The sequence below is a fragment of the Schistocerca piceifrons genome, chromosome 1 (assembly GCF_021461385.2).
Source record: "Schistocerca piceifrons isolate TAMUIC-IGC-003096 chromosome 1, iqSchPice1.1, whole genome shotgun sequence".
In the NCBI taxonomy this organism is placed as follows: Eukaryota; Metazoa; Arthropoda; class Insecta; order Orthoptera; family Acrididae; genus Schistocerca; species Schistocerca piceifrons.
In genome coordinates, this window is record NC_060138.1 from 745,964,433 (window position 1) to 745,991,845 (window position 27,413).

General features: G+C 42.0%; 1 protein-coding gene and 1 non-coding gene across 8 annotated transcripts in view; both read left to right on the forward strand.

The window, feature by feature from the left end:
- LOC124711768 (ankyrin repeat domain-containing protein SOWAHA) overlaps positions 1 to 27,413 on the forward strand; it is a 624,792-nt gene that overhangs the window by 101,331 nt on the left and 496,048 nt on the right. The gene's annotated exons all lie outside the window — the stretch shown is intronic.
- Trnas-cga lies at positions 9,588 to 9,660 on the forward strand. Its single transcript has one exon. It is a non-coding gene; the product is annotated as a tRNA-Ser (tRNA).

Here is a 27,413-nt window from a genome sequence, read left to right on the forward strand (position 1 = left end):
CAAGTGGGGACTTAGCAAACATGAGGGAACCTCACAGTCTTTTTCCAGTATGAAAACTCCCTTATACATTCTTGTGTATCAGCTGGAAGCAGTTCAGACTGCAAGGCTCCAAATCCTCGCGGAGACCAAAGACTTCTAATTTGTTCTTGGGCCCTTTTGGCTCGTGTAATTCCTGTGTGCTCCAGTAATTCTCGTTCAATGTCGCTTCTCCAAGGACTAGTGTACACACACCACCTGCAACATGTATCTGCTGCAGTGACCTGGTAGTCCAGTAGTAATGCGCGTACATGCAAACTGAAATGTTGCGGGATCGAATCCCGGTCGGATATTGGAATATTTCAGTCCACCGTAAACTTGTCTACATCTCCCAGTGGTGTGAAAATTTACCAGGAACCGCACGTGGTTTGGATTCCACGTTCAACTGTAGCGCCCGCTTTCCCCGGTAGAGATACTGGGGTAAGCAAGGGACACGCAAGTTGCCGGAGTGATCTCGAGTTGAAACACTTGCACAAAGCCGCTGAATCGCACGAAATAATATTATTATTATTATTATTATTATTATTATTATTATTATTATTATTATTATTATTATTATTTCTTTCTTTTCTCAGACGTTATGTCTGGTCAAAAATTGAAAGTGACGCGGACCTTGATCAAGCGTGACTTCCTTTTAACTGTACGGTATATGTTATATTGCATTTAGGAACTTTCGAGTAATTGAACATGTATCAATAATTACAGATTTCTGTAGTTGTATATATAAGTTTGGATATAGCTGTATTGCATTCATGTACTGGTGGATATTGTGTGGTATGACTCTTGTAGTTGATAGTATAATTGGTATAATGTCAACTTTATCCTGATGCCACATGTCCTTGACTTCCTCAGCCAGTTGGATGTATTTTTCAATTTTTTTCTCCTGTTTTCTTTTGTATATTTGTTGTATTGGGTATGGATATTTCGATTAGTTGTGTTAATTTCTTCTTTTTGTTGGTGAGTATGATGTCAGGTTTGTTATGTGGTGTTGTTTTATCTGTTATAATGGTTCTGTTCCAGTATAATTTGTATTCATCATTCTCCAGTACATTTTGTGGTGCATACTTGTATGTGGGAATGTGTTGTTTTATAAGTTTATGTTGTGAGGCAAGCTGTTGATGTATTATTTTTGCTACAGTGTCATGTCTTCTGGGGTATTCTGTATTTGCTAGTATTGTACATCTGCTTGTGATGTGATCTACTGTTTCTATTTGTTGTTTGCAAAGTCTGCATTTATCTGTTGTGGTATTGGGATCTTTAATAATATGCTTGCTGTAATATCTGGTGTTTATTGTTTGATCCTGTATTGCAATCATGAATCCTTCTGTCTCACTGTATATATTGCCTTTTCTTAGCCATGTGTTGGATGCGTCTTGATCAATGTGTGGCTGTGTTAGATGATACGGGTGCTTGCCATGTAGTGTTTTCTTTTTCCAATTTCCTTTCTTCGTATCTGTTGATGTTATGTGATCTAAAGGGTTGTAGAAGTGGTTATGAAATTGCAATGGTGTAGCCGATGTATTTATATGAGTGATTGCTTTTGTGTATTTTGCTAGTTTCTGCTCGTTCCAGAAAGAATTTTCTTAAATTGTCTACCTGTCCATAATGTAGTTTTTTTATGTCGATAAATCTCCTTCCTCCTTCCTTTCTGCTTAATGTGAATCATTCAGTTGCTGAATGTATGTGATGTATTCTATATTTGTGGCATTGTGATCGTGTAAGTGTATTGAGTGCTTCTAGGTCTGTGTTACTCCATTGAGTAGGTCAATATTGGTATAGCGTAAGTATTTATAGCTTTTGTCTTGTTTCTTGCTGTCAATTCTGTTTTCAGTATTTTTGTTAGTCTTTGTCTATATTTTTCTTTTAGTTCTTCTTTAATATTTGTGTTATCTATTCCTATTTTTTGTCTGTATCCTAGATATTTATAGGCATCTGTTTTTTCCATCGCTTCTATGGAGTCACTGTGGTTATTCAATATGTAATCTTCTTGTTTAGTGTGTTTTCCCTTGACTATGCTATTTTTCTTACATTTGTCTGTTCCAAAAGCCATATTTATATCATTGCTGAATACTTCTGTTATATTTAGTAATTGGTTGAGTTGTTGATTTATTGCTGCCAGTAGTTTTAGATCATCCATGTATAGCAGATGTGTGATTTTGTGTGGGTATGTTCCAGTAATATTGTATCCATAATTTGTATTATTTAGCATGTTGGATAGTGGGTTCAGAGCAAGGCAGAATCAGAAAGGACTTAATGAGTCTCCTTGGTATATTTCACACTTAATCTGTATTGGCTGTGATGTGATATTATTTGAATTTTTTTGGATATTAAGTGTGGTTTTCCAGTTTTTCATTACTATGTTTAGGAACTGTATCAATTTAGGATCTACTTTGTATATTTCCAATATTTGTAGTAACCATGAGTGGGGTACACTATCAAAAGCTTTTTGGTAATCAATGTATGCGTAGGGTAGCGACCTCTGTTTAGTTTTAGCTTGTTATGTCACCTCTGCATCTATTATCAGTTGCTCTTTACATCCTCGTGCTCCTTTGCAACAGCCTTTTTGTTCTTCATTTATAATTTTGTTCTGTGTTGTATGTGTCATTAATTTCTGTGTAATGACTGAAGTTAATATTTTGTATATTGTTGGTAGGCATGTTATGGGGCGATATTTAGCTGGGTTTGCTGTGTCTGCTTGATCTTTAGGTTTCAGATAAGTTATTCCATGTGTAAGTGTATCAGGGAATGTGTATGGGTCTGCAATGTAACTGTTAAATAATTTAGTTAGATGTGAATGTGTTGAGGTGAATTTCTTTAGCCAGAAATTTGCTATTTTATCTTTTCCAGGGGCTTTCCAATTGTGAGTAGAATTAATTGCTTGGGTGACTTCATGTTGCAAAATTATCACTTCAGGCATTTGTCGTATCATCTTGTATGAGTCTGTATCCACCGTGCATGCCCGTTATGTTGTACCGGGTTTGACCATATGTTGCTCCAGAAGTGTTCCATGTCTGTTATGTTTGGTGGATTGTCTATTTTAATGTATGTGTTATCTATTGTCTGGTAAAATTTCTTTTGGTTTGTGTTGAATGTTTGGTTTTGTTTCCTTCTATTTTCAGTTTTTTTTGTATCTTCTAGGTCGTTTGGCCAATGCTTGTAATTTCTGCTTCTTTTCATCTAATTGCTCTATCACTTCTTGTTGTGAGATTTTACCTAACCTTTTTCGTTTTTTTTCTGACATTTCGTTTCTTATAAATTGTGTTAGCTGTCTGATGTCTTTTCTCAGTTTTTCTATTCTGATCTGTAGCCTGTGTTGCCATGCTCGTTTTGTGGGTTTCTTCTGTGTGTTGGTTGGTTCCGATCTCTGCCTACTGTGTATATTTAGTGTAGTTAGTGCTCCTATATAAACCAGTAGTTGTAACTCTTCCATAGTTGTGTTTTCATTTATTTTGTTGTGTATGATTGTGTTGATAGTTGTTATTGTTGTTTCGACTTGTGGGTTATTTGGCGGTCTATGCAAGAATGGTCTAATATCTGTATTTGTGTCTTTGTATTCTATATATGTCAGCTGAAATTTTTCTTCTATATCTAACATGTGTGTCACTTCGTTTTCTATTTGTCCTTGTTCTGGTGGCTGTCTTAAGATTTAGTTTTCCTCTGATTGTTTAATTGATGTGTGCTGTTCTTTGTTTGTTTGCTCTGGGATGTTTGAGTCTATTACTGTATTTTCTTCTTCTTCTGATTGCACATTGTTTTGTTCCAGTATTTGTTGTACTTGTTGTTTGATGTTTTCTAATTCTGACTGGGGTATCCTGTTATTTTTGATTATTACACGGATCTGATCAGCTAGTCGTTGTTCTGTTAAAAATTTTAATTCTGGGTATCTGGTAATAAATGTTGTGTATACTTGGGATCTGTATCCAGTTGTGTTGGTTCCTAAGTTTGTTGCTTGGTAATAACAGCACATGAGGTGTCGGTTAACTTCATCTGACCATCTCATCCTCTGTCTTTGTTTTCCTTCTAGAGTGGTTGCAGGAAACATATCCTGCAAAACACCTCTATTTGGATTTAAATCATTTTCCAGTTGGCTAGCAGTGTCGTTACCATTGTGGGCGGGCATAGGGTTCAAGCGTCGTCCCCGACCATGACGGCACTTGTCCGAGGCTTCTTTAGTTCTGTCCTGAACCAACTAATCACACTAAAAGGGGGGTTAGCCCTATTAGTGGTTTGTTCTTTTCGTCGCCTTTTACGACTGGCAGAACATACCGGAGGCCTATTCTTTTCCCGGGCGTCCACGGGAATTATTATTATTATTATTATTATTATTATTATTATTATTATTATTATTATTATCATCATCATTTCTTTCCTTTGTCAGATGTTACGTCTGGTCAAAAATGGAAAGTGACGCGGACCTTGATCAAGCGTGACTTCCTTTTAACTGTACGGTATATGTTACATTGCATTTAGGAACTTTCGGGTAATTGAACATGTATCAATAATTACAGATTTCTGTAGTTGTATATATAAGTTTGGGTGTAGCTGTATTGCGTTGATGTACTGATGGATATTGTGTGGTATGACTCCTGTAGTTGGTAGTATAATTGGTATAATGTCAACTTTATCCTGATGCCACATGCCCTTGACTTCCTCAGCAAGTTGGATGTATTTTTCAATTTTTTCTCCTGTTTTCTTCTGTTTATTTGTTGTATTGGGTATGGATATTTCGATTAGTTGTGTTAATTTCTTCTTTTTATTGGTGAGTATGATGTCAGGTTTGTTATGTGGTGTTGTTTTATCTGTTATAATGGTTCTGTTCCAGTATAATTTGTATTCATCATTCTCTAGCACATTTTGTGGTGCATACTTCTATATGGGAACGTGTTGTTTTATAAGTTTATGTTGTAAGGCAAGCTGCTGATGTATTATTTTTGCTACATTGTCATGTCTTCTGGGGTATTGTGTATTTGCTAGTATTGTACATCCGCTTGTGATGTGATCTACTGTTTCTATTTGTTGTTTGCGAAGTCTGCATTTATCTGTTGTGGTATTGGGATCTTTAATAATTATTATAGCGTAGAGACTGTGCGAGCGCGCGCGCGCGCGCATACACACGCACATGCAAACCCCTGTACGCGCAAGCGCACACGCACACACGTGATTCAGCGGCTTTGTGCAAGTGTTTCAACTCGAGATCACTCCGGCAACTTGCGTGTCCCTTGCTTACCCCAGTATCTCTACCGGGGAAAGCGGGCGCTACGGTTGAACGTGGAATCCAAACCACGTGCGGTTCCTGGTAAATTTTCACACCACTGGGAGATGTAGACAAGTTTATGGTGGACTGAAATATTCCAATATCCGACCTGGAACGATCCCGCAATAATAATAATAATAATAATAATAATAATAATAATAGTAATAATTATTATTATTATTATTATATTATTTTGCGGACTGGTTAAAAATGGAAGGTGACGCGGACCTTGATCAAGCGTGACTTCCTTTTAACTGTACGATATATGTTACATTGCATTTAGGAACTTTCGGGTAATTGAACAAGTGTCAATAATTACAGACTTCTGTAGTTGTATATATAAGTTTGGATGTAGCTGTATTGCATTGATGTACTGGTGGATATTGTGTGGTATGACTCCTGTAGTTGATAGTATAATTGGTATAATGTCAACTTTTTATTGTTATGAGCACAGGTAAAAATGATAAATTAAAATTTGTATTTCGTTAGAAAATTGTCACGAGTGTAGGGGTTAAACAGACTGTAACATCTGACTACAGTAGCATTGTTTTAGTCATTAAAACTGTTCTTGCTCGGTCTTCGTGTTTGACAAATAAAGTGAACCATTTACACAAGTTTTATACCTGTTTTGATAGACTGTTTGTTTGAGATATAAATAGAAACATAACTAGCCACCAAAATTTAAATTTTTTCAATTACGACACTTTTCGGGGGCTTTGTTCATTATTAGGTGGCAATTCTGGTGTTTAGCTCTGATGCATTGCCCCAGGAAAAGTTTGTAAATAGTGAACGTGTCAGGTTCAAGTTCAGTGTTCTTGAGACAAATACGTAAAGAAGATCCATAAGACTATAGACATTTCAGTATTGTTGTTTTCCCAGTAGCAGTGCACCTAAGCTCAATATCAGAACGGCTACCCGATAATGAGCAAAGCTTCCGAAACGAGTAGTAACTCAAAAAACTTCAAGTTTATGTGTGGTTACGTAGTGTTTGTAATTTTATTTTGAAGTCAACCATTTTACAGTCAATCCACCATTTTACAATCAGTAACACTCACCTTGTGCAGTAACATTTTGGTTACTTTGTATTTGAAAAATAAAGTCAACCCTGTTACTTTTCGTTCACTTGCCGTCTGCCAAGTAACGGATTGCGGCTTTTGTGCCGTCATTCTCTTGGCGTTGCTCAGGTACTACGCACGCTCCTCGTCTAGAAACTAGCGCACCAGTCTTTGGGTCGGCTGCTTGCTCCGCGGTGTGCACTAGGTCTGTTGCCGTTCAACGTCTGCTGGCGCTGGTGTTGCTGCGGACAATTGCCAGCGATACGGGGGCGTTTCAGAATGCGTGTGTAAATTTGAGCAATTGGCTAACGTACATGGAGCGGTTGCTGTATATGTACGCAGGGCAATTTTGTGTGCGTGTGCGTTTACTTGCGTGTGTGCGTGTGCGCTTGCGCGTACAGGGGTTTGCATGTGCGTGTGTGTGCGTGCGCGCTCGCACAGTCTCCCCGCTAGCTGCTGCGACGAGGCGGGGGAGGGCGGTGCGCTTGCCGTCAGCGCCGCCTGAAAATATGACCGCTGGGATTAATGAAGTGCATGTAGGCCACAATTGGCACGTGCTGTGTTTTATGGACGCGCCGCCGGCCGCCCGGTGTGTGTGTGTGTGTGTGTGTGTGTGTGAGAGAGAGAGAGAGAGAGAGAGAGAGAGAGAGAGAGAGAGAGAGAGAGAGCGGCGCGGCTCGGTAATGGATAGCCCTCCCCCTCAACACCCCGAATGCATAGTCCGCCGCAGCGAGAGCTTTTTTTAATATATTTTTTTGCAGGAACAGCGCCAGTCAGTTTCGAGCGGTTGCCATCTCCGCTCCCCTACAACTCGCTCGTCCCCCAGTCAGGAACGCAAAATGAGAACCGGTAGTAAGCGCGCTTGTAGCCCGCCGACAGAACGGGCAGTGCGCACCGTAGTAACAGCTTTCCAACGTTAACACAGGCGCGCTACTCGTGCACTACAGTAGTTTCTGTCGGATACCTTGTTCTTCCAAACAGCTTTAAGATATCACAGTGTACCTACCAGGTGCATACACAAATGACAGTTTCGACTTTCTTGCTCTTGCAGCATGCCGTACTCGCTGCGGGCGTTGCACAGCGGCCCTCGAAGCCAGTGACCGGGTGAGGTAGCGCATTTGTTAAAATACGTAACTTATATTTAGGAAGAGAGGGTTTCAGATCTACTACTTTTAGGTTTTCCGTTGTTTTCATAAATGACAGAAGACAAATAGGTTCCGCTAAAAAGGAACTTAGTGACTCCGTTGCTCATTTTTGTCCCCTTCTATCTTGGGTTCAGTCTTTGATGGTCTCATCGTCGACGGAATGTTAAAAATCCTGATCTTCGTTCCCTGACTCTGCAGGATCACGATTTAAATCACCGCCGACCACCTCAACATCATCCCATTCCTTCCTCCATTAACGAGCGAGGTGCTGCTGTGGGTAGAACACCGGCCTCCCATTCGGGGAGACGACGGTTCAAATCCGCGTCCGACATCCATATTTAGGTGTTCCATGATTTCCCTAAATCACTCCAGCCAAATGCCGTGGTGATTCCTGAAACCCGAAGTGGAAAGCCGTAAGATATTTAGTGAGTCATGGAAAGACAGATAGAGGTCATAGGAGGCGGAGTGTTTATTGCAGATGACAAAAATAATGTGCCTATTGAGGTTGAGTGTGACAGTGAAGTTATCTAGTCGTGTAGAACAGGTCTAGCTGAACCAAGTTAATTGTTAGATGTTTTTACCGGTCACACGACTCTGCTGTGACACTTGTGGAGTCATTCAAAGAATTTCTATGGTCAGTAGCGCGTAAATACCCAGATCATGCATTACTAGATGGAAGCAACTTTACCCTACCGAATATAGACTGGGATGTGTATGGATTCGTTGCAGGGGCTTCAGGCAGACAAGCATGCGAAGTACTTTTGAACACGTTTTCTGAAAACTACCTTGAGCAGCTAGTTCGGCAATCCATACGCATTGGGAATGTCTTTGACCTTTTAGCTACAAATAAGCCGGACCTTATCGACAAGACAACGTTAGCATAGAAACGGGGAATAGCGATCATGATGCCATTATTGCAACTACGTTTACGAAAGTTAATAAATCATTTAAGAAGGCTGGGAGAGTGTTTCTGCTAGAAAGAGCAGAGGAGCAGTTGTTAACGTCTCACTCATACAGTGACTTGACGTCACTTAGTTCCAGTAAGATGGACGTAGAGGTTCAAAAAATGGCTCTGACCACTATGGGACTTAACAGCTGTGGTCATCAGTCCCCTAGAACTTAGAACTACTTAAACCTAACTAACCTAAGGACATCACACACATCCATGCCCGAGGCAGGATTCGAACCTGCGACCGTAGCAGTCGCACGGTTCCCGACTGCGCGCCTAGAACCGCGAGACAACCGCGGCCAGCGGACGTAGAGGTATTATGGGCAAAGTTGAAGCAGATTGTAAGTCGTGGTGTAGAGAATTATGGGCCTAGTAAGTGGATTAAGTGCGGAAAGACCTCCCATGGTTTTATAACGAGATTCGGAAGCGCAGGCTGTTGCAGTCTCGGTTCAAAAGAGAACGTGCAAGTGATAAGAAGCAAAAGTTAGTAGAGATTCGTGTGTCTGTGAGAAGATCTGTGCGCCAGGCCTTCAACTACTACCACCGTCATACCTTAGCAAAAGATCTGGGAGAGAATTCGAGAAAATTCTGGGTCCTATGTAAAATCGCCAAGTGACACTAAGGCTTTCATCCACTCACCTCTTGATCAGTCTGGTGTGGCAGTTGAAAATAGCAAAACGAAAGTCGAAGTTTTAAATTTCACGTTCATGCAGGAAAATCGTACAAACGTACTAACGTTTGACCATCGAGGGGAGTCCCGTATTGATGACATAGTAATAAGAACCCTGGCGTAGAGAAAGAGCTAAAGGAGTTGAAAGCCAATAAGTCGCCAGATGCGGATGGAATCCCAGTTCGGTTTTTCAGAGAGTACTCTACGGAAAGGAGTTGAAAGCCAATAAGTCGCCAGATGCGGATGGAATCCCAGTTCGATTTTTCAGAGAGTACTCTACGGCACTGGCCCCTCCTTGGCTTGCATCAGTCGTGAATCTCTAGCCCAGTGCAAAGCTCCAAGTGACTGCAAAGAAAGAATATCCTTTCTTTCAGGAGTGCTAGTTCTGCAAGGTTCGCAGGAGAGCTTCTGTAAAGTTTGGAAGGTAGGAGACGAGGTACTGGCAGAAGTAGAGCTGTGAGGACGGGGCGTGAGTCGTGCTTGGGTAGCTTAGTTGGTAGAGCACTTGCCCTCGAAAGGCAAAGGTTCCGAGTTCGAGTCTCGGTCGGGCACACAGTTTTAATCTGCCAGGAAGTTTCATATCAGCGCACACTCCGCTGCAGAGTGAAAATCTCATTCTGGAAACATCCCCCAGGCTGTGGCTAAGCCATGTCTCCGCAATATCCTTTCTTTCAGGAGTGCTAGTTCTGCAAGGTTCGCAGGAGAGCTTCTGTAAAGTTTGGAAGGTAGCAGACGAGGTACTGGCAGAAGTAGAGCTGTGAGGACGGGGCGTGAGTCGTGCTTGGGTAGCCCAGTTGGTAGAGCACTTGCCCACGAAAGGCAAAGGTCCCGAGTTCGAGTCTCGGTCCGGCACACAAGTTTAATAATAATAATAATAATAATAATAATAATAATAATACCTACATTATATCTTTATGAATTGTTTAACTTTTTCTGCTCACGTCCCGTTTCTAATCCGTTACCTGTGGGAACATATATACCTATGTCTTTCTTGCATTCATAGCGCCAGATTTGCACCTGATAACGAAAATTGAAACTAATTTTTTCCGGTGTGAATCGGTTCCGCAGTAACTTATTGGACTATCTACCAAGTGCGGCTGCCACACAATAATTACAGCGCGCACTGTACCTCTGTGAGTAGCCGCACTTTAATTATAGCTACCCGGTATGGCTCTCTGTGTCCGTATTCGACACTCTCGCAACAGCCCCGAATCTTATGTTGAGGGTTTGGTATTTTAAGTGTGGTGGAGGAGGGAGAATGGTTGTTTCTTCGCAAGGTTGATATTATTTTCAGTACAGTCCGTCTCGACGTGGAAACTGGAGTGGAAACGTCAGCTACGTTTACTGTGGCCAACTCGAAAGAGGTTGAAAAAATGCAGGTTCCTGGTAAGACAGTGACGAATAACATACCAGGTGGTCGCCGTTGGTTGCCATCGATAAACACTGTGTGACTTCCGTTGTGGACGACGGGTGGCGGCAACGGCGTCGGCCGTGTGGCGTGGCCATGTCGCAACACGGCTGCCCTCGGCCATGATTCACGGCCATCTCAATTAGCACAACACGTGCTGCGTGTAGCCGCCTCTGGGGCAGGAGCGGTGGTAGAGGATATGCCGGTGCGGCGCCGCAGCCGGGGCCGCAACCAGAAACTGCGCCCGCGGGAGTCCGCCGCAGCCCCGCGCCGCCGTCCTGCTGCTGCTGCCACTGCCGCTGCCACTGCCGCTGCCGGCCCGCGAGCCCACGGCGCGCTCCACACCCGGCCTTGTCACCAGTCTACAGTGATGGTAATTCCCTGGGATAAGCGGCGATACTGCGGTGCTGTTGTGGTCTTCAGTCTGGTCTCCACCCTTGTCTATCCTCCACGAATCTCTTCATCTCTCCATAAGTACTGCAACCTACATCCATTTCAATCTGTTTGCTGTAGCCATGCCTTGCTACCCCTCTACAATTTTTACCTCCCATACTTCCCTCCACTACCAGTTTCACAATTCCTAGAAGCCTCGGGATGCGCCCTATCAACGGATCCTATTCTTTGACTCGGATTGTGCAGTAAATTTCTATGCTCCCCAATTCGGGTCAACCAGTAAACTCCCCCTCCCCCTTCCCCCCCCCCCTTCCCGATTCCTGAAAGAATCTAACACCCACGTATAAAAAACAGCTTCAGACTTCCGATTATTTTACAAAACAGTCAATGTGTAAGATATTCTCCATTAAGCATGTCAGCGAAAAAAAATTTAGAAAATGTTTAAAATTATGGTTAACGGTTGTTGGAAGTGTTTGTTGTGCTGTCGTTATGAAGCAGTGGATAAACATAGTCTGGATACTTTGCGCTCCATTTAAGCAAAAGCAAGTTTTTCACTCATCTCAATGTTTATCACGTCATATCTCTTGAACCATGTGTCGTAGAGTGATATAATTTTACGGGTACACTCTGTGTTATATATGGGAACAGTCTGCACGATGTGTTGCAAATAAGTTAATTTATTTAATCGTATGGCTAGGGCCCCCGTCGGGCAGGCCGTTCGCCGGGTGCCGGTCTTTCAATCTGACGCCACGTCGGCGACCTGCAGTCGATGAGGATGATGGGATGATGATGATGACAGCACAACACCCAGTCCCTGGGCGGAGAAAATTCCCCGACCCAGCCGGGAATCGAACCCGGGCCCAGAGGATTGACAATCCGTCACGCTGACCCTTCAGCTACGGGGAGCGGACAATACAGTTAATAGTAATGAAGAAATAAATGAAAACATCATGCCTGATGAGGCATGAACAGCGAATGTGTAGTCGCGGATTAACTTTTTTCCTTTCATCATTTTTCGCGTGATCTCAGCGAGAAAAAGTTTCATAAGTGTTCGAAATTATATGCGAAGTTTGTTGCTTGTAACTAGCTGCTCTCATTCTCACATATTGAGTGAATATAGTCTGGGTATATTGTGCAGTTACACAATTATTACTGTAATACTTGCCATATTGTGTTGAACCTTTCACATAACATTATACCTCTTAACGAGTAGATTATGTGAGCATTTTAAATTTTTAAATTCTGTCACAATTTGTATGAAATTTTTGTTGCCCCTGGAAGACGTTAGAGAGGCAAACGGCAGCTGATTTGGGTTCCGCTTAGTAATATAAATATCTCCTCTCTAGTTACTCTAGACCTACCTATACTTCGGTATTCACATTTAAAAGCTCATATTCATTTCTTCTCTGAACTATTTATCGCCGACGTTTCACTTACGTACAAGGCAACGCTCCAGACAAAAATAATTTCAGAAAATACTTCCTAACACTTAATTTGATGGTAGATGTTAACAAATTCCTCTTTTCAGAAACGATTTCTTGCTCTATTGTCAATCTGCATTTTATACCCTCTCCACCTTCCCTATTATCATTTATTTCACTGCCAAATAACAAAAGACGTCCACTGGTTTTAGTGTCATTTCGTAATGAAATTCCCCCATCATCCTCTGAAGCAATTTGATTACACTATATTACTCTTGTTTTCTTTTTCTTGTTGTCCCACCCTTTTGTCCATTTCGTTCGAGTTTTCTTCGAAATCTTTCGCTATCTCTAACAAAATTAAAATGTCATCGCCAAACTTTAAACTTTTAATTTATGTTCCCTGAACACTTTAATTCCTTTTTTAAATTTCTGTTTGGTTTCATGCATAGTTTCCTCAATTCTAGATTGAATAACTTGGGAATAGACTACATCCTGCCGTGCTTCATTCTAAACTTTTGCGCTCTTGCCGTACATGTCTCTAGTTGTTTTTTGTACGAGTTGTGGATAACCCTTTATCTCTGCTACCTTCACACTTTCAAAGAGTGTGTTCCACTCAAAGTTGTTAAATGCATTCTTTAAATTTACATGTACTAGAAACGTAGGTTTATCTTTTTTCAATCTCTCTCAGAAGAAAAGTCATGTGGTCGGTATTGCCTCGTGTATTCAGACATTTCCTCAGAATCCAGACCCATCTTCTGCGGCTTCTACAAGTTTGGCTACTTCTCCGTAAATAATACGTGTCGTATGTGCATGCATGCCTTTTTAAATTGATGATTCACAATATTTAACGCCTATCAGCACCTCCACGTTTGAAATTAGTACTAATGTATTATATTATTCATGAAATCTGAGAATATCTCGCCTGTCTTACACATCTTGCGTACCAAGTGGAGTAGTTTGTCATGGTATGTTCTTCCAAGGATCAAAATAATTGTGAGAGATGTCTTTCACTACTCTGTCAAATTCTTCTCGTAGTGTCATTCCTCCTATCTCATATTCATCTACTTCCTCTTACCTCCCCGTCATGCTGTCTTCAATTTCTTTCCTTCGCAGATGTGTATTTCGGTAGGAAACGATCACGGTACGTTGTGTATTATACAAAAGCCGTTGAACGTATTTGTCATCAAGTCAGACACTGTTTATCTTTTACGCTAAAGTACAAAAGCCATGGAATTGTACTGGCATTAACTAGGTGCACTATTCAAGATCCGCGTTTGCCCGGACTTACCTCATTGTGCTTTGTTATATTCAGTCAAAGTAGGTTAGCAGATCTTGTAGTAGGGGGAAGTGAATATACATAGTTTGAACGGACTATGATAAAATGATAGCAGCATGGAGGAATTTTAAGCCATGGTGATATATTATTTCTCGATACACCGAATATCCATTAAACCAAACCATGAGTCATTCAGTATCAGTCATAAATAGTAAAAATACGGGGTTACGTTTTAAAAATTACATGACACCCAACATTTAATTTTTGAAGATACAACTTTTTTGCACGACACCGGGGTCGAACGTGTGTGACGTCAAACGCTAAGCGTCTCGTGGCCTTAGGTGTGCTCAATAAGGAGAAAGTGGTCTGACATGGAACAAACCAAGCATGCACCACCAAACGACAAAAGACTTTTTCTGCTGTCAGGTGCAGAGAATTCTTTCTTCCGTCTAGTGAGAAATGTGTGCTGGTAGTTTGTCGTTTTAGTTGTTCTTGAATGACATAGTTGGCCGAACATAGTTGCCTGAAATTCAGTTTCGTGTCTGTATGCAGCAGACTTTTCGAAATCCTAATGGGCATTATTTTAGCGGAAATTAGTCTTACGCGCGACGAATTGCATCCTATTTACCGTTAATTGCAATTTGAATGACGACATAAAATTATTGCTTAGTCTGGGCTCTTCGAGAGGAGAGCAGATTAAGCGTGGATCTTACTCTTGAAGGACTGGTTATAGTTTGTTCTCCATCTCTTCAAGATACGAGGAATGGTTCTGTTAGTCTCGGCCTGACTACCGAATTTTAGGCGAAATAACGTTTGCATGGGGAAGGAAATTGGTGAAGGGGATGGAGGAGGGTTGATCTGTGCGGATATTTGCATGAGACGCTGTGGTTCCGAAGCTTATAGTATTTTTTTACGTAAAAAGAGTGTTGTAGTTATGGCGTGATCCAGAGCTGTTTCTGCGTGGTATGCTCTACATCTCTACTGATTACGTATTTCCCTTAGTATGTAATAAATCAAATACAACAGCAGACATAATACGGTTGCGATTTTGTTGGTCCGAGTTGACATTCCATAATCGCTGGTATAGCCCACCGGATACCCGTATCGTGGCTGTGTGTGTTTAAAACATTGTCTCTGTTGCATTACTAAACGCAATACCTTTAATTTATAGCTATGAAATTAAAAAGCCATACACGAAGCGAGGCTTTAGAAAGGATATACCCAGCTGTAAGTTTAATACCGGATCGTCATACGTCCACTGGGCACAGCAGTTCTTCTGACGGAAGTACGTGATTGATGTGCGATGGTTGTGCTGCTATATCACTGCGACTGCCGAGAGTATTTCCTGCAGACAAGTTACTAGTAAACACAACAGACGTTGTACACACCACATGCTCACTGCCTATAGGGAACAAGACTGGGGAGATGAGCAGACGTCATGCGGGTATAATGGTATGGGAATCGTGCTTAGTCATATGTCTGCCGATCTGGTGAGTACTCAGCGGGATTGGGATGGGCATATATCACTCTGTCGCTTCTACGTTGAAGTGAGTGAAGGTATAATACAGAAAACATAATGGAGCGTGAATGTGTGGCACACTACATTCATTTGTTTACGTAAAGCTCCACACCATTTACTCATGCCTCCAAACTGTCGTACGAAGATATCGTGCACTCGTCAATGATGTGAACCCGACGCCACTGACCCAGCTTCCATTCCTGGAGTTCCTTAGCCCAGCCCGCGACTGCCACCAAAAGGCATCGGGCAGTTCTAATGCATTCTCTTCGAAGTGCCTACGGGCGATAGTGTGTAGGTGGCGGTTATTAGCTGGCGCTGTTGACCGCGGACGACGAGTAAGAGGCAGCGCTTCTATGATTTGGCGATAGTAACTGAAAGTTCGAATGTCATCGTTCTGCAGTACACCATTTCTGCTGACAACTCTTGTTGCCGTAAAGGATAATGCGCGCGCGATCTAACTTTGAAGTGACCTTCCAACCATTTTGTCGTGTTTACGAATGGAGACGCCACCTCGCTCTGCTGAACCATACTGAGAATGAAAGCTTGCTATTACCTCCAGTACACTGATTTCCTGTGATCGAAGGAGAACGTTTAGATGTCTGTTTACTTTACTTTCAGCATATTTACCATGCATCTCACTCCGCCAACTCAAGTTATAAATGTACACGAACTTTTTAGTTACATACATACAGTTTTAAGGTTTTTACAGCTTGAAGATTCTCATGACGTGACAGTGCATTATAGTATATGTCATTGCATGTCTACACAATTATACATGAGGAAATGCATTTTGTCTTCCATTATTTATCTGCGTATTAATTACAAAAATACACACACTTTCTTCCAGTTTCACATTGTACATGGTATATTTACGTTTTACATGGATGAAAAAGTATGTTATCACACTCCTGATTTTAATAAGTACACAGCTATGATACCTTTATTTACTAGTAATTAGTGTTCTTTTCCTCCTCCAATTTATTCAATTTATTTTGAAGGTAATCTTCAACTGAATAATAAGCCTTATTTGTAAACCATACTCTTAACACTCTCTTAAATTTTTGTTGAGTGCAGATTTTTACTAATTGTAGCTGTCTTTATTATTTATCTTCAGATTTAGGTGTCTGTGGCTATTATGTGCTTCTCCAATAAATTTCTCTCTCTCTCTCTCTCTCTCTCTCTCTCTCTCTCTCTCTCTCTCTCTACACACACACACACACACACACACACACACACAAACTATGCACATCATGAAAAACTTATTTCCAGCAGTTTATGATGCATACAACATAAGTATTCCTCAGTCGCTATTTAATGCCTGGTAAGACCCCAACAAATACGGAAATGCCATGAGAAATCCGTCTGTCCGAGGCATTACCATTTATCAGAAGTCTGCCAAAACACAAAACCATAGCCACAACACAGTAACACCAAATCAAGCGCGTTTGAAGCATAATAAAAATCACTTATATGTAAGTGGCGAAGACAGCACCAGATGCCTCTGATCGTAATCGATATTAAGTTTTTGCAATTGCAGCATGACCCGCAAAGAATAAAAGGCGTATCTGCGATCTGTCTCGAAGATTAGTTTGTACATTACTGTGCTTTACCAACCAAGGTCGTATTGGAGGTGCTGTGGCCTATTCCAGCGCACACGAACTCCACAACTTTTACCTGCCCAGTACCCAAACTCCGCAACTTAGCGGAATGTAAGAGTCTATTTTTGTTGTTCAGTTTTCTTACAAACAAGTAAATATTTGGGTAAGCCGATTAAACAGTGAGTTAAAATGAGAATGAAAACTTTGACACGCAGAGGACTACGCGCAGAGAACAGAGAACGTGTCTGTCCAAACATATGCAGAAGCTTTGCTTCCTGAAGGACAAGTTGAGGAAGTCGGCTAGAGGAATTAATTAACCCTTCCTTGAGTTTCCTTGGATAGGTGTAAATTAAGTTATAGGGCTGTTGATAGGGAGATACTGAGTGAATCACTTTTGACCCCGATATCTGCCTCACAAAAACCCAGAGAAATTCTACTCGTATGTACGTAAAGGCTATCAGTGGTATGAAAGTGTCTATACACTCGTGGCCGTGACAGGCATTGGATTTGAGGGTAGCAAAGCAAAATCAGAAATGATTAGCTTCGTTTTCAGATGTTCCTATACAAATGAAAATCCAGAGGTATTGCTCCAACTTAGCGATATAGTTATTAGTGGCAGTGGTGCTCAGAAACAGCTGAAATCGGTAAAACTAAACAAAACCTCAGGGGCTGATAGAATCCCTATGAGATTCTACACCGAGTTTCCAGCTGAATTAGTCTCTCTTTTAACTGCAACCTACCGTAAATCTGTCAAACAAAAAACCGCGGCCAGTAATTGAAAAAAAAGCACAGGTTGCACCTGTTATAGTATGGGTGACGCATTTCGAACAGAATGACGTCCTCCACAGGAACCAGCATGGTTCATGTGAAACCAGACTCGCAGTTTTCTCCCATGAGATCTTGAAGCCATTGCTCAAGGCAGTCATGTATATGCAGTATTTCTCAATTTCCGAAAAGCATTTGATTCAGTGCCACGCCTACGCGTATTATGAAAAGTATGATGGGATTGGGTATCAGGGGAAATTTGTTAATGGACTGAGGATCTCTTGACAGGGAGGGCGGTTTCTTATCCTGGAGAGTCACCGACAGACATAGAAGTAACTTCGGGTGTACCCCAGGGCAGAGAATTGTGTTGGATCGCTTGCTGTTCATGTCTGATGTTAATGAGCTCGCATACAATATAAAGAGCCTGAAAAAGTCTGCACAAATATTCAGTCGAATCTTGATAAGGTTTCAAAATGGTCCGATTATCGGCAACTTGCTTCAGATGTTCACAAATGTAAGAATGAGCACTTGACAAAACGAGAACAACGTAGTATCCTATGATGAACATATTAACAAGTCACAATTGGGTTGAGTCAACTCAAACAATTACTTGGGATACGAAGTAGAACGTTCACGTTGGCACAGTTGTAGATAAGTGGCAGACTTCGATTTGTCGGCAGAACACTAGGGAAGTGCAGTCAGTCTGCGAAACAGATTGTTAGCAAACCATTAGAATATTAAATTCTTCATTTGTGTGACCATATTGCGGTAGTTGCTTTACAATTCCTGAGGGTATTTTTGTTCCGTCGTTACAACTACAACTAAATGCTTTTTTTTTTTTTTTTTCTTCCACCATACGCGTTTCGCTTTATTGAAATAAAGCATCATAAGTAGTCTGTGATTGAAGATATTTACAATTTGATTTGCTTTGTAGATCGAGAAACAATTCGTTCAGAAATTGTTGGTTTTTCCTTACGGTAATTTCTGCATTTCCTGATGTAAGCGAAAAACCAAACAGAGGTTACTGTAAGTGAAAACAAACAATTTGTTAACGAACTGTTTTTTCGCCCTAGAAACCAAATCAAATTATAAAGTTCTTTAGTTACAGGCTACTAATGATGCTTTATTTCAATAAAGCGGAACGCGTCTCGTCAGAAAAACACTCATTTTGTTGTAGTTGTAACAAAGGAGTAAAAATACCATCAGGAACGTTAGAATATTGCTCAAGTGTATGGGATACGTACCGTATGAGGCTAACAGGGGTTATTGAACGTATGCATAGAAGGGAATCACGAATGCTCACAGGTTTGTTTGATCCTTGGGAGTGTGTCACAGAGATGCTGAAGAAACTGAAGTGGCAGGCTCTTGAAATGTAGAAGAGAAACTATGCTTACAAAGTTTCAAGAACGAGCTTTAAATGATAAATCGAGGAACATAGTACAACTCCCTACGTATTGCTTCCGTAAGGATTGTGAGGACAAGATTAGATTAATTACAGGATGTACCGAGGCGTTTAAAGAGCCATTCTTCCCGCGTTCCATAAGTGAATGGAACGGGAAGGAGCTCTGATAACTGGTGCAGTGGGAAGTAACGCCTATCACGCAGATCACGGTGGTTTGCATATCGTGGGAGTAGCTGCATTACCATGTTGGTTGCCCACCTCTTCCCCCCCCTTCCCAACCCCGCTCCCCGTGCTATATTCTTTCTGTTAGTCCTCAGAGCAGACTTAACTAAACAGTTATCTGCAGTTTAACGGGGACTACGAGCTACGCCACAGCTTGGTTATAAGTGACAGAAAAATCGTCTTAGGACATACTGGAAATCAAACCGCAGATCTTTGGATTTGGTTGCCCCCCTCTTCCCTCCCCCCCTTCCCAACCCCGCTCCCCGTGCTATATTCTTTCTGCTTGGCCTCAGAGCAGACTTAACTAAACAGTTATCTACAGTTTAACGGGGACTACGAGGTACGCCACAGCTTGGTTATAAGTGACAGAAAAATCGTCTTAGGACATACTGGAAATCAAACCGCAGATCTTTGAGCTACAGCTACAGCTCATAACCACAAGAAAGGTTTTATATTTTCCACACGATAGGAGCCAGGCTGCGTGTTTCGGTGGTGGGCCAGGTAGCTGGGAGCGGAGTCGCGTCGCCCTGGTTTCCGGGCCTGTCGCGGCTGGCGTGTAATTTGTCGGACGGCGCGGGCGCGGAGGCGCGCTAATCTGTGTCGTCCGGGCTGTTCCGCGGCCGTGGCTGCGGCTGCGGCGGCGCTTATCGCCGCTTGTCCATCTCCATTGTGAGGCAGCAAATAACAACTGCTTATTGAAATGATTATAAAATCAATTCCGGCGCGCCTCCAGCGCTGCCGGGGCGGCTGTCGGGCCGGCGTCAGGCTCGCCGCGGGGGGCGCCGCGCGGCTCGGCCCGTACAGTCGCGCGCACGCCGCGGGCCAGCGGCCGCCAGCCTGCGTCTCCGCCGCCCTCGTCGGCGAGTCTGCATTCGCCAATTGGGCACCTTTGTGCAGTAACACATTATGTATTTTGAAGCACGAGGGTTGCCCAGAAAGTAATGCACCGCATTTATTTTTCTTGTTTTTTATGTTTGTGCAATACTGGCCATTCAAATTGCTACACCAAGAAGAAATGCAGATGAGAAACGGGTATTCATTGGACAAATATATTATACTAGAACTGACATGTGATTACATTTTCGCGCAATTTGGGTGTATAATCCTGATAAATCAGTACCCAGGACAACCACCTCTGGCCGTAATAACGGCCTTGATACGCCTGGGCATTGAGTCAAACAGAGCTTGGATTGCGTGTACACCTGCCCATGCAACTTCAACACGATACCACAGTTCATCAAGGGTAGTGACTGGCGTATTGTGACGAGCCAGTTGCTCGGCCACCATTGACCTGACATTTTCAATTGGTGAGAGATCTGGAGAATGTGCTGCCCAGGGCAGCAGTCGAACATTTTCTGTACCCAGAAAGGCGCGTACAGGACCTCAACATACAGTCGTGCATTAGCCTGCTGAAATGTGGGGTTTCGCAGGAATCGAATGAAGGGTAGAGGCCACGGGTCGTAACACATCTGAAGCGTAACGTCCACTGTTCAAAGTTCCGTCAATGCGAACAAGAGGTGATCGCGACGTGTAACCAACGGCGGCACCCCATGCCATCACGCCGGGTGATACGCCAGTATGACGATGACGAATACACGCTTCCAATGTGCGTTCACCGCGATGTCGCCAAACAAGGATGCGACCATCATGATGATGTAAACAGAACCTGGAATCATCCGAAAAAATGACGTTTTGCCATTCGTGCACCCAGGGTCGTCGTTGAGTACACCATCACAGGCGCTCCTGTCTGTGATGCAGCGTCAAGGGTAACCGCAGCCATGGTCTATGAGCTGATAGTCCATGCTGCTGCAAACGTCGTGGAACTGTTCGTGCAGATGGTCGTTGTCTTGCAAACGTCCCATCTGTTGACTCAGGGATCGAGACGTGGCTGCACGATCCGTTACAGCCATGCGGATAAGATGCCTGTCATCTCGACTGCTAGTGGTACGAGGCCGTTGGGATCCAGCACGGCGTTGCGCATTACCCTGCTGTACCCACCGATTCCATATTCTGCTACCAGTCATTGTATCTCGACCAACGCGAGCAGAAATGTCGCGATACGATGAACCGCAATCGCGATAGGCTACAATCCGACCTTTATCAAAGTCGGAAACGTGATGGTACGCATTTCTCCTCCTTACATGAGGCATCTGCTGTTAGTGTATGAGAAATCGGTTGGAAACTTTCCTCATGTCAGCACGTTGTAGGCGTCGCCACCGGCGCCAACGTTGTGTGAATGCTCTGAAAAGCTAATCGTTTGCATATCAAAGCATCTTCTTCCTGTCGGTTAAATTTCGCGTTTGTAGCACGTCGTCTTCGTGGTGTAGCAATTTTAATGGCCAGTAGTGTATTATTTGAAGACTCCTGAGTTAGCGCTCCAATTTTCCATCACTTCCGACAGATAGCGTAGCTGCAGGACAATTTCAGATGGCGTCTGTAGATGATGTACGTTACAAGCAACGAGCTGTCATTGAATTTCTCACTGCAGAGAAAGAAACTGTGGGGAATATTCAGAAACGCTTCTGCAAAGTCTATGGAGCATCTGCTGTCGACCGAAGTACAGTGGGCACGGAGGGTGAGGTCATCAGAAGGCGGTTCGGCGGAGCTCCACGATTTGCAGCGGTCGGGGAGACCATCTCACTTCTGTCACAACTGACTTATTGCAGCGAGTTGATGTCGTTCGCGAGGACAGACGCAATACGACTCGGCAGATGGCGCTGCATCTGTCAGTCAGCAAAGGAAGTGTGAGTGCAATTATCCGCACTCTTCGATATTCAAAAGTGTTTGCAAGATGGGTCCCGTGGTGTCTAACGGTGGGTCACAAATCGCACAGGAAAAACATTTGTCTTGATTTGTTGCAACGTTTTGAAGCTGATGGGGAAGGCCTTCTTGTCCGGGATATTGACAGGTGATGAAACCTGAGTTCATCGTTTTGAGCCCCAAACAAAACGACAGTCGATGGGAATGGCGCCATTACCACTCCCCACTGAAGAAAAAATTCATAGCAACTGCTTCCGCTGGTAAGATCATGATACTGTGTTCTGGGACTGTGAAGGTGTGATTCTCATTGATGTGATGCCAAGAGGCGGTACCATTAATTCAGAAGCGTATGCCAAGATACTAACAAAACTCAAGACGCGCTTCCGGCGACTTCGGCGCGATAGCAACCCAGGAGACGTTTTGCTGCAACTCGATAATGCTCGGCCCCACACAAGTCTGAGGACAGGATTGGGCAGTGTTACCCCATCCACCCTACAGCCCTGACTTAGCCCCCTCAGACTTCCACTGGTTTGGGCCGTTAAAGGATGCCAGTCCTGGAAGATATTTTTGGAAGCGATAAATTGGAGGTAGGTAAGCAAAAGCTATGTTTTTTCGATTTGCGGAAACCAAACGAAGAACAGGTTTACGACACCGCCTCTGACAGGCTGCTTGAATTCGCGCACACGAAGACCTTTTTGGTTAACTTCAATACTTAACTCTCGGAAACGGTACAACTTATGGAACTTTTTTACTAACAATTATTTCTCAGTACGATCTCCACTGCAATACCCTTGTTTCTGAACACCCTATATAAGGATTCTCGGCCATTATCAAAATTTGGTGTATACCTTTTTTCGCAGAAATTTTAAATGTTTTTACTGTGACCTGTTACATGCCGACAAACAGAACACGCTGTAAAGATCCTCAAACTCGTTAGCAGCACTTGATTCCTGCAGTTTCTTCGTCCATAGTCCACAGGTTATCCCAAAAATTAATGATCAAAATTATAGAACGTAGAAAAAAAATTAAAAATAAAGTCCAGGCAGAGGAGCGAACTAATAGTCGAGTTAAATTTTCAAGATAAGTTTAAGTCGGAAGTACACTATTGTAGATCTACAAACAGAAACAGGATACCTAATCAGCTACGAGCGTGCGAAAGTTTGTTCGGTAAGCGAACGTGTTTGGGTGTCTAGCAGCGTGGATTTGTCGGCTGAGCTGTTGCTGCGTTATGCTGTGGTTTCTGTGCTCAACTACGCTTATTTAAACAAAGTTTCATTCATGCTCTGTGTACATTATCAAAAGTTAAAAAATGTGACCTTTTATTATTAATAACATTGCAGTTTACTGTACCACATCCGCACTATCTTATTGCAGTGCTGTTTCTAAAAGAAAGCTAATTATTTTAACAAGTTAGTGGTATTGTGGTACTTTTAGCTAGTTCATTTAATAATCAACCATTACCTGACTAAACACCACAGAAAATTCGCGTCTAGCTCAATCGGCCGTGGCTAACAATTTAAAGTTCGCGTTGCTTTGACTCTTCAGCTGAAACCATTACGTGGAGTCAGTTTAATTAGCAACTGAGCTCTTTACCATAAAAGTTATTAGCTAGAACAAATTAGTTTGATTGGACACACTTTCGCACGCTCATTTCCAATTTATAGCCGTAACTCAACAGCGATGCGTTTGCGGCCTTTTGTTACATGGAATAATTTGCTCAATTCGACGTCCTCTTCCCTGCTATGACTGCGTTATCAAGTTGTTTATCTCCGCAGTGTATAAATTGTAGACGTTCTTAAAATGGGTATTTTGAGACAACGGACCAATAGTCGGAAATAAGTGCTTTAGACGGTGCGAGATGTCGAATGATTAACGCAGGTGAACCGCGTACTTGTAACTATTGCTAGGAGGTTAAGCTGTTGCTATAAGATGAAGCTGTTGCTATAAGATGTAAATTGTTTGTACACACTCCGCTGTGTAGCCTTGTACGGTAGTAAAACGTGGATGGTAACGAATTGAGACAAGAGGAGAATAGCAGTTTCTGAAATATGGTGCTGCAGAAGATTGCTGAAGATTAGATAGGTAGGTCGAGTAATTAATGAGTAGTTATCAGATCGGGGGAAAGCAATATTTGTGGTACAACTGCACTAGAAGTAGGGATCAGTTGGTAGCACACATCCTGAAGAAGCAAGAGAAGTAATCGTCAATTTGGTAATGGAGGGAAGTGTGGTGATAAAAATAGTGGAGGGAGACCAAGGGGTGAATACAGGTTCAAATGTACGTAGATTGCGGTAGTTATGCAGAGATGAAGAGGTTTGAACAGTACATAATAGCGTAGATAGCGATTGAAATCAGTCTTCGGACTGAAGATCACGTCATCCTACTGCCAGTATCAGATAGAATACTGGTGTTAAGTAACTACAATAACTTTTGGAACTAAATTACTCGGCAATTTCTTTAAACACCGGACTGACTAGTGCACATTAAAAAATGTTGTAGGCCACGTGTTGAATGCTGTTGAATTTGAAGTTTACACTAACATACTAAAACAATAGACTTCCACGTGATTTTGCGACAAATCTAAGTGTAAAATCGTAGCACTTTCCAAGTGTTCCCGCTGTGTGTAGTTTCATAATAACTGATGATGCACAGAGATACTGTTGAAAAGTAGACGTATTGGCATGATGCTTTTGTCATGTTCCTCGATGACATTAACTGGTTGCGCATTTATATTCCTCCTCTTTTTCCAGTTTCTTTCATGTATGGATTTTACCACACTCTTTTCCAAAATTTAATTTCTTTTGCCCATATTTTTTTCTTTTATCATAGTTTTTCTTCTCTTTAGATAGCCGAGATGAATTTCTTGTGGTTTTCCACACAGTTTGTTCATTTCTCCCATTAAGGGTGATGCCGCAGTCGTTGAGATAATTTACTCGAATTCGGTAGTAACTCTGATGTAAATTTTGTGTGATTTCCTGACATCTCTCGAGACGAATTCCGACTCGCTTTCCTTGAAAAAGAAAGAGGCTCGGCCGCTCTCTCTCTCTTTCTCCTCCAAATTCGTATGCGCTTCTGTGACTTCATTGATGACGAGACGTTAAACAATAACTGTCTTCGTTATTTTTGTCATCCATATTGTAACGTCGATTCCGTTGAGACGCAAAATTTTGACGATTATGAAACACGTGAAAACAGAAAAACTCTACTTAGCAGTTGCAGTGATGACAAAGCATTCAGCTATTATAGATTAGTGGCCAACAGAGTGTTAAGAGGAGATAACAGTGGTTCAGATGAGCAAGGTGGGTTCATGAAAATCATTTGAAATAACCCTCCGCTCTGTGCACAAAACATACTGCTTTTCCTCTTTATCGTACGTTAAGTCAACTTTGTACCAACACTGCCTATTGAAAAGTACCGAAAACCTTGTCATAGTAAATGATCGTACATGTCCTGTGTCGTGTCTGCATTACAATGTAGTTGTAAACATGAACTGATCCAAGGAGAAACAAAGGCAGGGGGGGGGGGGGGGGCATACAACAACAAGATTCGCATAGCAATTGCGTAATCGTTTAGTTTCTTTCTGTCCTGGAATGGACATAAAACCAGCAAGTGACGAAAGAATAGGCTAACTTACTCAAGAGTAAAGCATTAGTGGAAGACTAAACTTATATAATTTTCGTTTGAAAGTTTACAAAAAGTTATAGAGAAGTTTCAGTTTCAGTTGATTTTCCGCTGTATTCTTGCCTCGTTCACGGCTGTTACATCGGCAAGACCAAATTTAGACCTGTGGCAATACTCTATGTAAGAATACAAACAGCCTCATCTATAGTTTTTAATCGTATTGAGATTGCAACAAATTTGCCTTGCGAGGTCAGGTTACGGCTTTGGGTAATTATACAGGGCGTGTAGTGACTCTTTTATGTCAAGATTCGAGAAATGGGGGTGCCGTTATAAGCCTTAATTTGTGAAGTATGAAGCAGTCGCGACGGAGAAACCTACCTTGATTTGATTCTGTTAAAATCACACATTGCTTGTTTCTTTTTAGTGGAATAAACATTTTTAAAACAGGCTTTATTAGCCCAGAGGAGCGAAAATTCACTCTCAGCCCTGTGTTTCTTATATGGTACTTGGAAATATTTTACTTGTATTGTGACATATTTTCCATAAATTGCTGTTAGATGTCTTACTTCTTTTACTACTTTTGTGTGTGTACTTCGTTGGAAGGTGCATAGTCAACGATAGAAATTTCTACAAGCTGTTGTAATGCCTAAGAAATGATAGCTGTTACTGAGAACCAGCGCAGACCAAGTTTCTATCCGCAGTAGATAAAACGGAAGAAACAACATTGATAGTAACTAAAGGAAATAAATGTGTTATAGCATTAAGAAGAAACAATGAAAAATCATATGGGTAGAAAGGACACAAAATAAACATGAAAGAAAGAATTTGCGTTGACTGAAATAAATGTGGCTTTTCACAAGTGTTCCCGAAGACAGTCACGATTTAGATTCGTAATATTTAGGCGTAGCCATTCTAAAACATTTACGACTTATCGAGTCTTTCAAGCAACACACACTACCAGCGAAAAAAGCGTTTGGGTTGTCATTGCAAATGAAAAGTTGTTTAATTCTTATTTGTGTGATTAAGTATAAGCTATCAGACGTAATTAAAAGTACTATTTTCAGTTTCAAAAAGACTCGTAGTTACTTCATTATTTCGGTCGATAAAAAGGTGAAGACTATTAATCGTACAAAACATACTCTCCCCTTTGTGTAACATAACTTATCGAATACCTTGTTTCAATATGTTTAACTATTTGATAAGTATTAAGCTGCCTTCATTAGTGGGAGAGTTTATAGATTTGTATTCGTAATTAGCAAGCGTAATTAGTGCCGAGAGTGTTACTCAGTGATGTGCATTTAATAGAATATATGCGAAACAACGTAGGTTGCACGCCATGTGTGCGAGTTGTATTGAAGTATCTTTCCACTAACCATTCCTCAAATCCCAATCCGACAACACTGTCACCTCTGAGTATGAGAACAGCATCGCAGTGACTTACGTTCCTAATCGTTCTTAGAACCGAACTATAACGTTTTATGAGGAACTCAGTGACATGGAAATCGCCCAACTGCGTCCCTTACTACATGTCCCGTCTTCTGTCTGCTCCAGACGCGTCTCGTGGTTTCCATGTCGGGGAAGGATGCGAATCTGGAATGAATGTTGTCAAACTCCCCAGTGCCTGAGAGGGGTACAGATTTTTTGTTCCCTTCAGTGCTACCTCAAAATACGTGTTTTGGGCAGTCCTACCTATCTCACATGTTGCGGAAATAACCACTCAAATAACAAAAAGCAGCTTGCATATATCACACTTCATGAAGCAAACGCCAGTAGAAAGCAGGAAACTTGTTAGCGATTAAAAGTAATGATACATTTTTCGCTCCATTATTTCGTCTAATCTTTCATTAAACTCTTTCTAGGTGGGGACACTTTCGCTATCGCATTTTAGTGCAGTCAAGCGAGAAATTTACAAACCTACC